This window comes from Crotalus tigris, unplaced genomic scaffold (genome assembly GCF_016545835.1).
Source record: "Crotalus tigris isolate CLP2741 ecotype Arizona unplaced genomic scaffold, ASM1654583v1 scf7180000017588.1960692, whole genome shotgun sequence".
Taxonomy (NCBI): domain Eukaryota; kingdom Metazoa; phylum Chordata; class Lepidosauria; order Squamata; family Viperidae; genus Crotalus; species Crotalus tigris.
The window spans coordinates 1,464,409-1,477,939 of NW_024096494.1; the positions used below are offsets into that span (position 1 = coordinate 1,464,409).

Here is a 13,531-nt window from a genome sequence, read left to right on the forward strand (position 1 = left end):
TTGAAGACTTGCTGTGACACATGTAAAAAATTGGTTCACTTGACTGTGGCTTCCATTTTGACGTTTTTTAATGGCAAAGCCACCCACTCTGCACTTGGCAGATGGCTGGCCTTACAAAACACTGATTAACATTCCATGAGCAAAATATCACTTTTAAGTTCTACTTGCCTTCCTGGAAGCCATCAGAGGAATTTCTTGAAGACTGCTATTGAAAGTAATATGCATTAGCTTTGCCTTCTTTTGGCAGGTGATCTGCATGGCCTGCTATCAGGATTCACCCCCTATTTAACTGCCTTTTAAAATAAGGAGCAGCATTATTTACTATAATGAGACGTTTGGGCGGGGTTGAGCAGTGAAAAGGTTATGTGGTTGTGTCCATTTGTTTTATATCTTTGTGTTTGGCACCAGGTCTTGAAGTAAATGCTACTTTGTTGTCAAAGGTGGGCATGCAAATTCTGTGCACTCCTGTTCTGGTGAAAGGGTTATGTATGTCTGTGTCACTGCCAAGTAGGTTGTAATGATTCAAGTTCATGCATTGTGGCCTAATTAAGTCTCTTTGGATCTACAGAGCTTTTAGCTGACTTGCAACCAGTTGCATTGTGCATTTGTGTCCAGAAACAACATGCATTAAATTGTAAAACTTCAAAATCTGCTGAGTCTAATGTTTAACTACTATCTAATATGGCTTTAGCAAAATCTAAGAACGTATAGCTACAATGTCAGGGTGCTGTTAAAAATTCCTCTTTGCGGTCTTGATAATATGTTTATTAATTTAATTATTTGCTGGACTTTATAAAATAAGATATTTTGCTTTATTTTTCTAAACTTGTATCTAACAATATATTTTAGTTCTTTATATATCTAAAATATGTCAGATTACGGACATGCAGATATATTAGCTAGAAATATAGAGAAAAGTGAAAACATTTCCCATTTTTAGTTCCTTTTTAAATTTTATGAGAAGATATTTCCTCTTTTTTCTCAGTTTTGCAGGAACATATATTAGGCTGGCCACTATATCTCAATTAAGCTTATTCATTGGGCAGTAGGGGTGAAATGAAAGAAGGAATGTAATCTATGCTCTTAGAGGAAATGGAAAATATTTATCTAATAAATAATGACAAGCCTGCAAAAAAGAAACAAAGACAATAATTTTGGACATGAATTTAAAAATGTATTAAGAAAGTGTTCTATATAGATAGGTGAGCATTGTTTCACTAACTGGAAAGTGTTAAAGAAGCTTTAAGCACATTTTGTTATACTAATGTTTGATTTTGTATTAATGCAATAGTTGTGTAATGCAATGCAATCTTTAATTCAGATCACATCATTTGCACAATGTCATGATGTCCATGACGTCACTGTCTTCCCCTATCCCTCCCCCTATAGATGCCCATGGAGAAAATATACCTTAACCTTTTTTTTTAAGTCATCTTATGTCAGATTATCAGGGGAGTGGTCCAAGCTGTTTCTTGGACAGTATATCCAAGAAACAGCTGATCTCAGGCATGAAATTATTTTGACAAAGAGGGAAGCTTTTAATTCATAAATTCCATCAAATTATGCGAGTCCTGCATGTTGAAAACTTCAGGTTGAAATTTTCTGGCTAAAAATGCACTATTGCACTTTTCTGGCTAGAAAGGGAGCCAGCTCCTTTTTCTACCTTCACAGGTAGAGAGGACTATAAGTTGATCTCTTATGGATAAACCAAATAGATGGCAATAAAAGAATCTGAAATTACATATTTTCTTATAGGTAACAGCTAGAAAAGATCAGCAGCAGAAGATAAACTAGAGAAGGGGAGGCAGTTGGAAGGTGGGGTTCTTTGTTTTACATTCCAATCCTATTTCAGCTTTATTTATGCCAAACATGCTTGTTCTTTTCATTCTAGGCAACATTCCTTTCCTCTCTTCTAAAGTGCCAGCCTATGCTCTTTTCAAGCCTGGAAGTATTATTTATTGGGAAATAAATTTTTAAAAGAAGAAGCAGCCAAACCCCATCTAAACTCCAGGCAAGAATAGGAGAATTGTAAACAGAGGCTAAACTTAGCTCAGTCTGATAACCACAAAGAGGAAAAGCTTCCTACTCCACCCACAGCTGCTGTTCAATGCCTGCCCTATTAAGAAAAGCTTGGGAAAATCCACAAATTTAGAACTCATAGTTCCAGCAAGCAAACAATCCCACTGGATGAGAAAGGGGCTCCCCAGTATTCTGAACACAATGTGATCCTATAGGATAATGATTTAAGTTTATTTATTTAGAACATTGATTCAGCCGCCCAGCTTTCAAACAAGCAAGGCTCCCAATCAAAGATTAACATACATATAAAATCATGTTTATGTTTGTTAAAAATCTTTATGTCCAACATGTTTACATTATTTGTGATCCCCAATCTAAGAAATGAGGGATGTTCCACCCTCTTTGGGGGCTAAAGGGCAGATATGGGATTCTGAGGACACGCAATGGACATGTCTACAAAATGGCTACCATGATTGGCCAACCACAATCTCAAATGGCAGAATGGGGCTATTCCTACCCAGGTTGTTCCCAATACATTTGCTCTCCTTGACAAATAGATCACTTTCAGACAAAACACTTGTTGCTGCTCACCACAATTTTATTTTCAAAATATGCCACTTTGGACCCCACAGGCATCATTAGGAAAGATAGAAGACTTGAAGTTGATATTTTGCTTGGAAGCACACTACTTTCCTATTTATTGATTTTCAATGCAAAGAATGTTAAATAATTAAAGTCAGGTGATGTAGGGAGCCTGGCAAATTGGTCCTTATAGAAACGCATTAGGGCACAAGGCCTATTATTTCAAGGATAAATGTAAATAGTAAATTACTTTATTGCAGTCATTAACCAGCACAAGAGAAATAATATTCAAATATTCAAAATATCCAAAGCTAAACTGACAATGTCAGGATAGTTATGAAAAGTTCATACAGACAAAAACAATGCTGCTTTTGTTTTGAAAACCTCAGGTGGGCTATATTGTTTTTTTCAGGCTGGGTTCACAGATAAGCTACTTTACAACTTGCTAACTCATGGGTTGTTGAATAAGCCAGAATTGACTAGAGATATATGGCATAATAGCAGTGCTTTGAAACACTCATTGGCTCATTCACACATCTGAAATCTCCAAAACCAATCTTTTTACGGCCTAATGAGATACATAAACCCAAACACATATCTGTGAAGAACTTGTGAGGTAGGTTAGGTAGAGGCATTATGGATGGATTAATATATCACACTGTCATAATATGGGCTATTTTATTTCAGTTGAGTACAATATGTGAATCCAAACACCATCCTTCAGACTGGGGTATTTTTGAGATAGTGTTGGAAGGTCTTTTTGAGATAGTGTGAAGTGTGAATCAAAATGTTACAATTTTTTAGTTATTCTGGCTAGATGTATAAAGCTAGCTTAGTCAATAAATCTTGATTCTAAAAAAATCAGAGCTATGTTTGATGTGAGAACTCACTAGTGTCTGAACAATCCATGATGGAAAGACAAAAGCAATGCAAACGCAACATACTAAACAGGATCAGCCATCTGGCTAAAAATCACTTTGCAGACAGATGGGTTGCAAACAAATTTAATAAATAAATAAGATCAAGAGTAGTATCAAATCAAAACAAATCATAGCTTACTATGTTGGCTTGGTTCATGCAACATGCTAACATGCTAATGTATGGTATTTATGTTTACATATGCTTAACTGATGGCTAACTATAGTTTTTTTGGTTACTCCATGGTTTTTGTATGTGTGTGCTTTCAAGTTAGTTTTTGACTCCAGACAACTGCCTGGATAAGTCCTTGGAATTTCCTTGGCAAGATTTTATAGAAGTGGTTTGCCATTGTCTGTTCCTAGGGCTGAGAGCGACTAGCCCAAGGCTTTGTGCCTAAATCAGGCCTAGAACTCACATCTTCTGGTTTTCTAGCCTAGTGCTTTACCAAAATGGCTCTGAACACCAATGATTGGTGTGAGCATATCTCACCGAATTGCTGACTCAGTTCTTGCTTAGTTCCAAAGTTATTGGTTTATTTATGGTTCAACACAGGCAGTAAATGAGAGTGGCAAAGAGGCAGATGGACATTTGTATTATTAATAATTCAGTTTTATTAATGCCACTGATCGATGCTCAAGTTCATATGCTCAACAGACAATACAAGCACAATGTAAAATTTAAAGTCAGAGAAAATTAGATAACATTACTCCTAATAAACATATGAATCGTTATTCTATTTACATATACTTCATTCGTCTCTAAATGCTGCCACTCAACCATTATAAACAGCCGGACAAAAACTTACCACTTGCCGTGTAATTCTAGAATCACAAATAAATGGCTAACATAAAAATCATCTGAGCCATCAGGGATTTTGCTAACTGTAGAATACAACAAAGTATTGCAAAAATCCTTATAAAAGGAACTGTGTAAAAGAATGTGAGCCAGACATCACTTCGATTATGTCTACTCCACCAGGACAAAGTCTTTTGTAATAGTGTATTTTTTTACATACCTACCTTCCGCATCTGCTGAGGAAAGGATATTAAACTGAGCCAAGGTAAATGCTGTATGCTATCTTGTTAGAGAAAGATGTTCCAAATATTTTGTCACCTGTGGTTTGAACATCCCCTTTCCAATTATTACATCTGTATGATTCTATTATGCTCTATCTCTATGTCAATATCAATTATCTTTTGTCTTAGCAGTACTTTAGCTTTATTGTATGCCATTCTCAGAAGCAGTGCTTTTTTTGTAAAAAAAAAAAAAAAAAAAAAAGTGCCGGAACTCACACATGTCATACAATCCGCCTTGCCTATTGTACAAGGTTCCATCCAAAAAAGGTGCTGGAACTCCGTTCTGGGCGTTCTATGAGAAAAAAAAACCCTGCTTCAGAAGCATCTATAAGGCAAACCCAATACAAATCATTCTATTCTCTACCTCCTACACTGGAAGCCAGGAATGATCAGGGGTCTTGGTCATGTAGGCAGAAGCTCTTCTTAGGCCAAAAATTCATTATTCTTAGCCAAGTTGGACTCTGACTTTTTCGATTTGCTTTTAATCAAAGTGCTGCATTTGAGACATGATTTCCTGCCCGAAAAACCTTTTTAAAAGAACCTGGATTGTACAGGTAGTCCTCAAGTTACAACCGTAATGGAACCTGCCCTTCAGGTTCGTAACTTGTGACAGGCATAAAATGGATTGGTCACATGAATGACTCAATTTTACAACTTTTTCGTAGCGTTCCGTAAGTGAATCACCACTGTTGTTATGTGAATCACTCTTGTTAAGCAAACAAATAATTTGCTATGAGTGCAGTTTCCCCAAACACTGGAAGTAAACGCCAGTTTCAACAAAACTATCATAAAATGCAGTCACGTTATTGTAGGATCCCGTAGTCAGCCATAAATGCAGCCTAGTTGCCAAACACCTAAAGTGGTGTCATGAAATCGTGGGGGAGTCCCCAACCATTGGAACTTTGAATCTGGGTCATAAATAACCCCCAGGTAGGTCTGTCAGAACTTTGAACAGTTGCTAAGTGACAGGTCATAAATCAAGAACTACCTCTACAGTCTTTATTGCAGATGTACCTCTCAGGAGGTAGTCAAGAAGTCAAGAAAGTAATTGTGATGGTGTGATTAAGTTCCACAAGTTCATGGAGCTTCACCCTCCCTGGTGGCTGCCATGTTGACTTTATGACCATATCCTGGGATAATTCAATTTCTGTTATTTTAATCTCTAAACATCGTGCTACTCCATAAAGAAGTTGTATTAAAGATTTAGTTGGGAGTAGTGTGACTGGTATGTTGGATGCCTCTGATATAAAAATACAAGGCTGAAAGTTTCTTTTGTGATTTCTGAGCAGCATGTAGGAAGTGGAATTTAAAATTACCGAAAAAATGAAAAATCCTCTCCAGATAATTGAATTGTACTACTGATTCAAAATTCTACCCAATAACAATCCTTGTTCAAATCTGGGTCTTTTTGAAAAAGTCATGTTTGCCATACTATAATTCAACTATAAATATTGTTCCTGGTTTTTTAAAAAAACCATACTTAAAGATGTACAGTATGTAATGAAATCCACTATCTGTATGTTACTCCAGTGGGATATATTTATTTGCAATTTAAGGGGATTAAATTCTATTTTCTCAAGTTTTCAGCCTGAATAAATATGGAAATTACAGAGCAACAGGCAATAAACATTCTGGTTTTACCTCTTTTCTAGTGAGTAATAAGTCAAACTGTAACCAACAATGTTACATCTTACAGTATATGAAAGTACTAATCTTAAAGTATCTTATAAATAAGAGCAGGTAAATAGCCGTCAATTGATGTGGCTCCAAGTCTGCCCTATAGTTTTACTGCTGAAACATGGTCAAATGCCTGCTTGAAATTATTAAATGCAGCATATAATGCAAACTTAAGTTGCGACGTATATTATTCCACGAGATAGCTTAGAACACAATTCACAGCACGAATGTGCTTCTAACTGCTTGCTCTTGTGTTAAAATACTCTGCAAATTAATTTGTGGACTTCTAGTGTAGGTGTCATATAAGTCTTAACTAGGTTTAACAAAACCAGGCAGTAAGTAGCCACTTTGTTCTTTTCTCTTCTAAAAGATTACTCTAGCCCAGCGGCTCCCAACCTTTTCTATACTCCGCACCCCTAGAACACTTCTGATATATTCCCGCATCCCTTATAAAAGTTTGAAATAACGAATTATGCATATACACTATAATTTTGAAACTTCTAAACCCAAGTTTCACACCCCCTGGAATATCGTCTTGCACCCCTGGTTGGGAACCCCTGCTCTAGTCCTACCCTCTTGTCTTGTATACATGGCTGTGCTATCTATATATATGAATAAAGGACATTAAGATTGAACCCTGCAAATCCAGATTATTTTTAATCTGCTCTAGGGGAATTAGGTCATCTGCCCTACTGCTTTTCCAGCTGTTAATTGATTAATGTTCTGATACAAAATAGGAATGATACACTTCAAAATCTCTTTATGAAGAGACTATAGGACTAAGCTTGTGTGCATATAAAGCACGAAAATATTTCATAGCTGGGATATGACATTACAATGCAAGTCCCAGAGAGATGAAGATACTAATCTCCAAAATCTGGAAGTGTATTTTGATTCAGCAACTTTCAATAGTTGATCCTGTTTTTCCATTATCTTTTATTTCTTTTTCAGTTCCTTATTTGTTTATGGGAAGGTAACTGTGCACCGTTTGCATATAGTTATGCCAGCCACATGACCATGGAATTGTCTTTGGACAACGCTGGCTTCCTCAGCTAAAAAATTGAGATGAGCACAGCCCCTTGCATCAGACACGACTAGCAGGAGAAACCTTTATCTTTTAAGGATATTTATCTTTTAAGGATATTTTTACTTTATTCTATCTATCTTATTGTCTGACTTAAATCTCCTCCTTAATACCCAGTTTCAGTTTACCCTTGGTATATAAATCTTGTTCTCTAAGTTGAAGCCTTAGCATCACAAGTAAATGACTAATAAGCAACAATTCACCCTAAATGTAATCATGGATGCAACATGCTACCTGAAATATCCAAACAGTCTAAGGTATTCATTGTGGTATCCAGGCAGTAGGTATGAGTTATCTTCCGTTATACATACCACATATATGAATGTATGAACCCAATTAAGTCTGGCTCAATTGCACTTTGATTTTTTTTACATTGCTGTACTAGAGAAGATAAAGCATCTCTTCTAGGGAGGTGAATATTGCTGAAATTTCCATTTAACTCATTTCTAGTCTAGCATTAAAATCACCATCTCCTGTTAAGTGAGCTTCCCGATAGCCCATTATCATGTTGTCCAAAGAGGTCTTCAAATAACAGCAATAATAATAAATTTGTGCTTTAGTAATGTTGGAAGGAAGATATGCATTCACTAGTATGAGACTAATATGTTTAAATATAATAAATAGTGCCTGGCTATCACTCTTTGGGGGGGCAGTTTAATACATGAAACACAAAATTTGGAATAAATCAATTTTCCTACCCCTTCATTGGGCTTCTGCTAATTTCATTCACATTGGCTGGCAGGACAATTGAATAATACCCATCTAAACTCATTCCTTCTCATATCCAGTTTTCTGATATAAATATCATAGCACATTTAAATAAATAGCTAATATAACGTGCTTCTTTATACATGGTCTTCCATCTTGGTATTTGCCAGGAGATTGATATGAAGAGATTAATTCTCTGACCCAACAAACACTTGTTCTACGAAAGCCACTGTCCTAACACCAAGCCATTTTCCTACCATGCTACTGTCACAAGTGTTATTTCTTCTCCTATAACCTGTTCTGCTTTTTTATGGGTTCAAAAACGCCATCAACCCAAAGATATTTATTTGACTAGATTGCCTATTAATATTTGTTATAACAGATGTTTGGATAGCATCAGCTGTCTGTACATTATCAGAATGAAAAGCTTTCATCAGAATATAAAAATATGTCAACCAATTTCAGTGTGTTATTTCAACCAATATTTTGGAATTCACTCTTTACCATCTTTGCACTGAAATACATCAACTTAATATTTTTCTACATTGGACTACTTGTGAAACCTATTAGCATGCTACAGTCTAATGAAATATAAATATGATCTTTATTTTTAAACTGCAAATAGTTTCATTTTTTCCTGTGTGAGTACAGTGTTTCCTTTTTTCTTGCTGTTTTCTAAGGTTTAAGTTTTGGTTTTGGAATAAAGAATGTATTCCACCAACAGCCCTAAGAGTAATGTGATAAATATATATTTTTATAACTTGCTCCAGCTAAGACATTAGGTTGCAACATATTTTAAATCTGAAAAATAAACATTTAAAAAGGGAATAGAACAGAAATTGAAACAAAGAATGTCTCTTTCCTATATGCATGAATCAATTAGTCTGGAGACCTCTTCATGCAGAAGCTGTCTCAGTTCAAACCCTTTTTAATATTTTACTCTGCTTATGAGTAAATTTGCCTACGTTAGGTTTTTTTAAATATACAGTATATGCCCCACAAAAACTATATAAATGATGGTGGCATCATTTAGCAGATGGGGAAAGAAATGTGTATTTCTTTCAGCAGATGGGGGGAAAGAAATGTATAAACAGGATACGGAGTGGATGGGTTGCTTGCTTTTCTTATATACATATCTCACATCATCTATTATCATAACATTCAACAATATTTTACAGGCCCCTCCCATTAATTGTTTCATAGATCTGTGGTTTTAAAGCTTTCTGCTTAAAATTGTTCTGCATGTGTGACTTCTACTTTTCCAAATAAAAATACCTAACAACAGAGACAAGGAGCAGCTAAATCAATATGCAACACTGGTTGTTTTGTCCTCAGATGTTTGCAATTATTATTAAGCAAAGGAGAGACACTGGTGCAATTTTACATGTGAAAAGATTTCATTTGTCTTAGTGGCAATAACAAAGGGTAAAGCTTTCACTGAAAATGGTGTAGGTGAGAATGGGTAAAACACAAAAGAGCTTCTTATAGTTAATTAATTTTAGAAGGAATCCCTTGGGGATTTGAACATCACGCTGAGCTTGTAGTAGAACAGTAAAACAAACATGAGATGTGAGCTACAAGAGGAAATAAGTGTTAGTTTATTTAATTTTTTTATACAAAGGAATGTCCACTCAAAATCATGAGAAATATATACAAACTAGCCTTCTGCTTGCAGCAGCTCTTCAAGGAGACTCAGTTGGATAAGCCAGAGACCACACTATTGCTATCTCCAGACTGTGGAAACTGAAATAGCACCAATTTAGGAAGCTTAAAAAACTGAACCCACCACTTCCACTAAAAGCATGTGCTGATAACTGCAACTGTAGAACTGCATAAGCATTGCATATCCTATTTTGGGACTCCCATGGTTTTCTTAACTTGCACTGTTGAATTTCAGTGACAGTTTTTGAGCAAAGCAGTACCGAACACACAAATAGTGGAAAGCCTACCTTAATTTTAACTCTCTAAATGCAAAAAATTACCTATCCAAAAAGTGTGGGAGAATAAAAACAATCCAAGTCCTAACTACTTTGCATTATTGCCTTACCTACCCCTGCCTTTGAACTCCATTTGTTTTTAATGTAGTCTTCAGTAATGAAAATCTGACTAGGTACTATAATCATATACACCAACAAACTTTGTCTCAGTTGCTTATTGGTTGTGGCATAAAGAATTGCACATATCATAGAGTCTTGGGTCAGATGCATAATCCTCAGAGTTGTGCTCATAAGACACAACTACCTATCTTTAAGCTAACCAATGAATTTTCTATTAACCTAGATTTGGGATCAAAAGACACTGAACCATAATCAGTCCAGTTGGGTTTACACAAAACACAATTAGCTAATTATGGATTGATGGAAACACAACCAAGAAATAAGCAGTGATGATCTTCAAAGATGCTGAAGAGAGCAAACGGAGAGTTTATATTAGTAGATAATTGTGGCCTGTGGATAATAGGTTTTTTTTTTTAGCTTTGTTTGTTTCTTCATTTCAATTATTGTAATTCTTCACTAAGTGTTCAGGAACAGGATTAATTTATATGCTCTTTCTTTTCCTGGCATGATATAGTTTGTGATGTGATCTCTCTGATGTGATGCACTGGTAATGGTACAGATTATGTATTAATTTGTTTATTTCACATCATTTTCACATTGCCCCAATCAGTTACCTCTTGGCATTAGGCAATAAAGCCATTCATAAAGCACAACATCTACGAAAATAACCCTACATGAACCCTCATTAAAATCACTAAAGCATAACAAGAGCATAACTGAAAGAAACACAATTAAAAGTCACCTATTGTTCTTTTGCTAGGAATCTAAAGCCTGCTGAAGAACATTGGTTTTCAGTGCCTTCTGGAATGCCAGAAGCAAAGCACCTGTGGTGATGGGGAATGATGGAGTGAAAATTTTAATTTATGTGTACCACATAAAAAAGAGGCAGAACTTTGATTATGTAGTCACACTGCTGTTGTGATTTTTTTGGGGGGGACGACAGTCAAACTGATAAAAATCAAGGACACCTCTGGGGCCACCTTGGAGAAACCACACCTTCCTTTTTATCTCTCACAGGAACCAGACATTAAGCAGACCCTGAGCAGCATCTTGTTGTGGGAAGAGGTCCATAACTGAGTTAATCTAAATTGACAGTTTGTCACATACCACATCAAAAATATTTTGTACAGAAAGCAAAATACTTAGCATTAAATTTCAGGGTGCTTCAAAGGAATGGAGCAGCAAGAACTACAGCCTTGCCTATAGAACTGAAGGAAGCTTCCTGAGAGATGGGGTTAGTTTTATCAAATAGAATTTTCCCATCCATTACAATTTAATGAAGTAGGTCAAGGGCAGCCCTGGCACCTTAGCCAGATGGAAAATCCCCAGCAATCTCAGCCTAGGAGAGAGATTACTGAGAGGTATCCTGCCTGAACATTATATTCTGATAGGTCTAAATCAGGGGAAGTGTACAACCTTAGCAACTTTAAAACTTGTGGACTTGTGAGCTTGAACTGCCGGAATTATCTGGCTGGGGAATTCTGAGAGTTAAAGTTTATAAATCTTAAAGTTGCCAAGGTTGGACACTATGGTCTAAATCGAAAGAACAATTGATCTGAAATAAACTCTCTCCTTCTATCTTTGCACAGAGAAATGGAGGTGTGATGGGGAAAGTTTTGTGATAGTGTCAACTAAAAGGAGCACCTTCATCAACATACTGCCTCCATTTCTCTCTTTCAAACACTTCTTCCAATATGAGAGTGGGAGAAAAATGTGGTTGGAAAAGGAACAACTCCTACTCTATTAGTTTAGATTAGAAGACCTTTCAACCCTATCATTCTGTAACTATAGAATCTAAAAGAGCAAAGCGCTGCATTTTTAAAGTTTAAATTAATCTAGTTACTTAGAACTAATGGCTTAATGATTGTATATTGAATAAGATCCATTAAATTAAAACATCTTTAAAAGTCTCTGTCTCTCCTGAGAGTAATGTCTGCAGTGTTATTAAATCAGAATTGTGTGTTTTTTTAAAAAAAAAATTAGTAGTCGGTTTACTCTGATAATAATGAAATATTGCCATGAAGCCATTACACAAGTCAACCCCCTCAAAGCATCCATCGTTTTCGACTTTATATATCGACAAGCATTAATGAGAGCTGTATGTTCTTTGAAGATATAGCATTTCCTTTAAAGAACAGCCCGGAAACATTAGCACTACAACTCCCAGAATCCATTTTGCACTGGCGAGAAAGTTTTCCTTTGCTATAGCATGGGCTGGTAGTAGTTTAAGCTTGCTTTGCTTAGCTTTCGAAACACGTGTCTCAGCTCGAATAATGCTTTCTTGAGGGGGGGAAGAGGAAGAACATTTGCAAGCAGGCTCCAGCTTTGGGCTATGCAAATAACCACGTCGTCTTGGAGAGAGCCAGGAGTTTAGTCCTGCCATGTGGAAATTTCAGGCAAAGCGTTTCGGTCCGTTAAAGTGTAGCAGAAGCACCTGATTAACAGCCTCGGTTTGCTTGGTCTGTGAGTTATCAATTTCACGTTTGTATTGTTAATGGGGAAGAGGAAATCCTAAAGTAAACCTTTTCGGGGAACACCTGCAAACGATCCTGTGGCTGCGTCCCGGAGAGGAATAAAGGGTCTCAACCACTCATAGAAGAGTTAAGAACCAGCCAAAGTGAGAGTCGCGTGTGCGATTGCAACTAAGAATGAACGAAGCGAGGATTTAGCAGTCTTGAGACGTTTCTTAAATCTTTTTTTTCGGGGTTGATTTTCCCATTGTTTCGTTTTTTGTTCCGAGTTTTTTTTTCCCGTTTACAAAATTACTAAATGGAGGGGGGTCACCAGGGGGTATGTTTGGAATGCCTGTACTATCACAGCAGGTTAGTTTTACTGGTTTTGGACGTGGTGACCTCCCGCTGAGAGCTGCTGGGTGAAAACGCGAGAAAGGATAACGCTTTTACGGTGTATTTTATGCCTCTCAGGAGATTAGCTTGAATTTAGAAAAATCTGGTGGAGAGGCTGGACTTGGTACCTGGATAGATTGTTTATAACTGATTAGTTCATGATTTATTTAATCGAATTAAGCGACTTGTGTTTGTACAAGTACAGAGGCACAAACTAGCAACCATATATTAGCCGGGATGCTATGAACTCCTAACGATTGGAACCTGGGAAACTTGGGGTGAAAACATGCCCTTCTGGTTGTTTTATTTATTTTTTTGTTAAATGCGATCTGCTGCTCTGTTTTTTCTTTTTCGCCTTGTATGTGTATCTGTGTGTATAATAGAGACTTCAATATCAATCTGCTCAAAACCAAAACCTACAGTGTTTATAACATTTTGAGGTAATCAACCCTTTCTTCTTCCTTAACTTTGTATGAAAAAATCAAATTTCACACCTGTAATATCCATATCCTAAATTGTATTACTGATAAAGTAGCTTCCCCTCCCTCTATTTCTAATACTCCA

At 36.4% G+C, this 13,531-nt stretch overlaps 1 protein-coding gene across 8 annotated transcripts in view; it reads left to right on the top strand.

The window, feature by feature from the left end:
* The first annotated feature begins 12,289 nt into the window (after window positions 1–12,289).
* Window positions 12,290–13,531, top strand: part of TBXAS1 (thromboxane A synthase 1) — a 258,953-nt gene continuing 257,711 nt past the window's right edge. For 2 of the 8 annotated variants that reach the window (XM_039362417.1, XM_039362466.1), the window contains exon 1: window positions 12,290–12,584. The gene's annotated coding sequence lies outside the window, so the exon portion shown is untranslated. The other 6 variants (XM_039362437.1, XM_039362448.1, XM_039362422.1 and 3 more) reach the window with 5 other exon arrangements.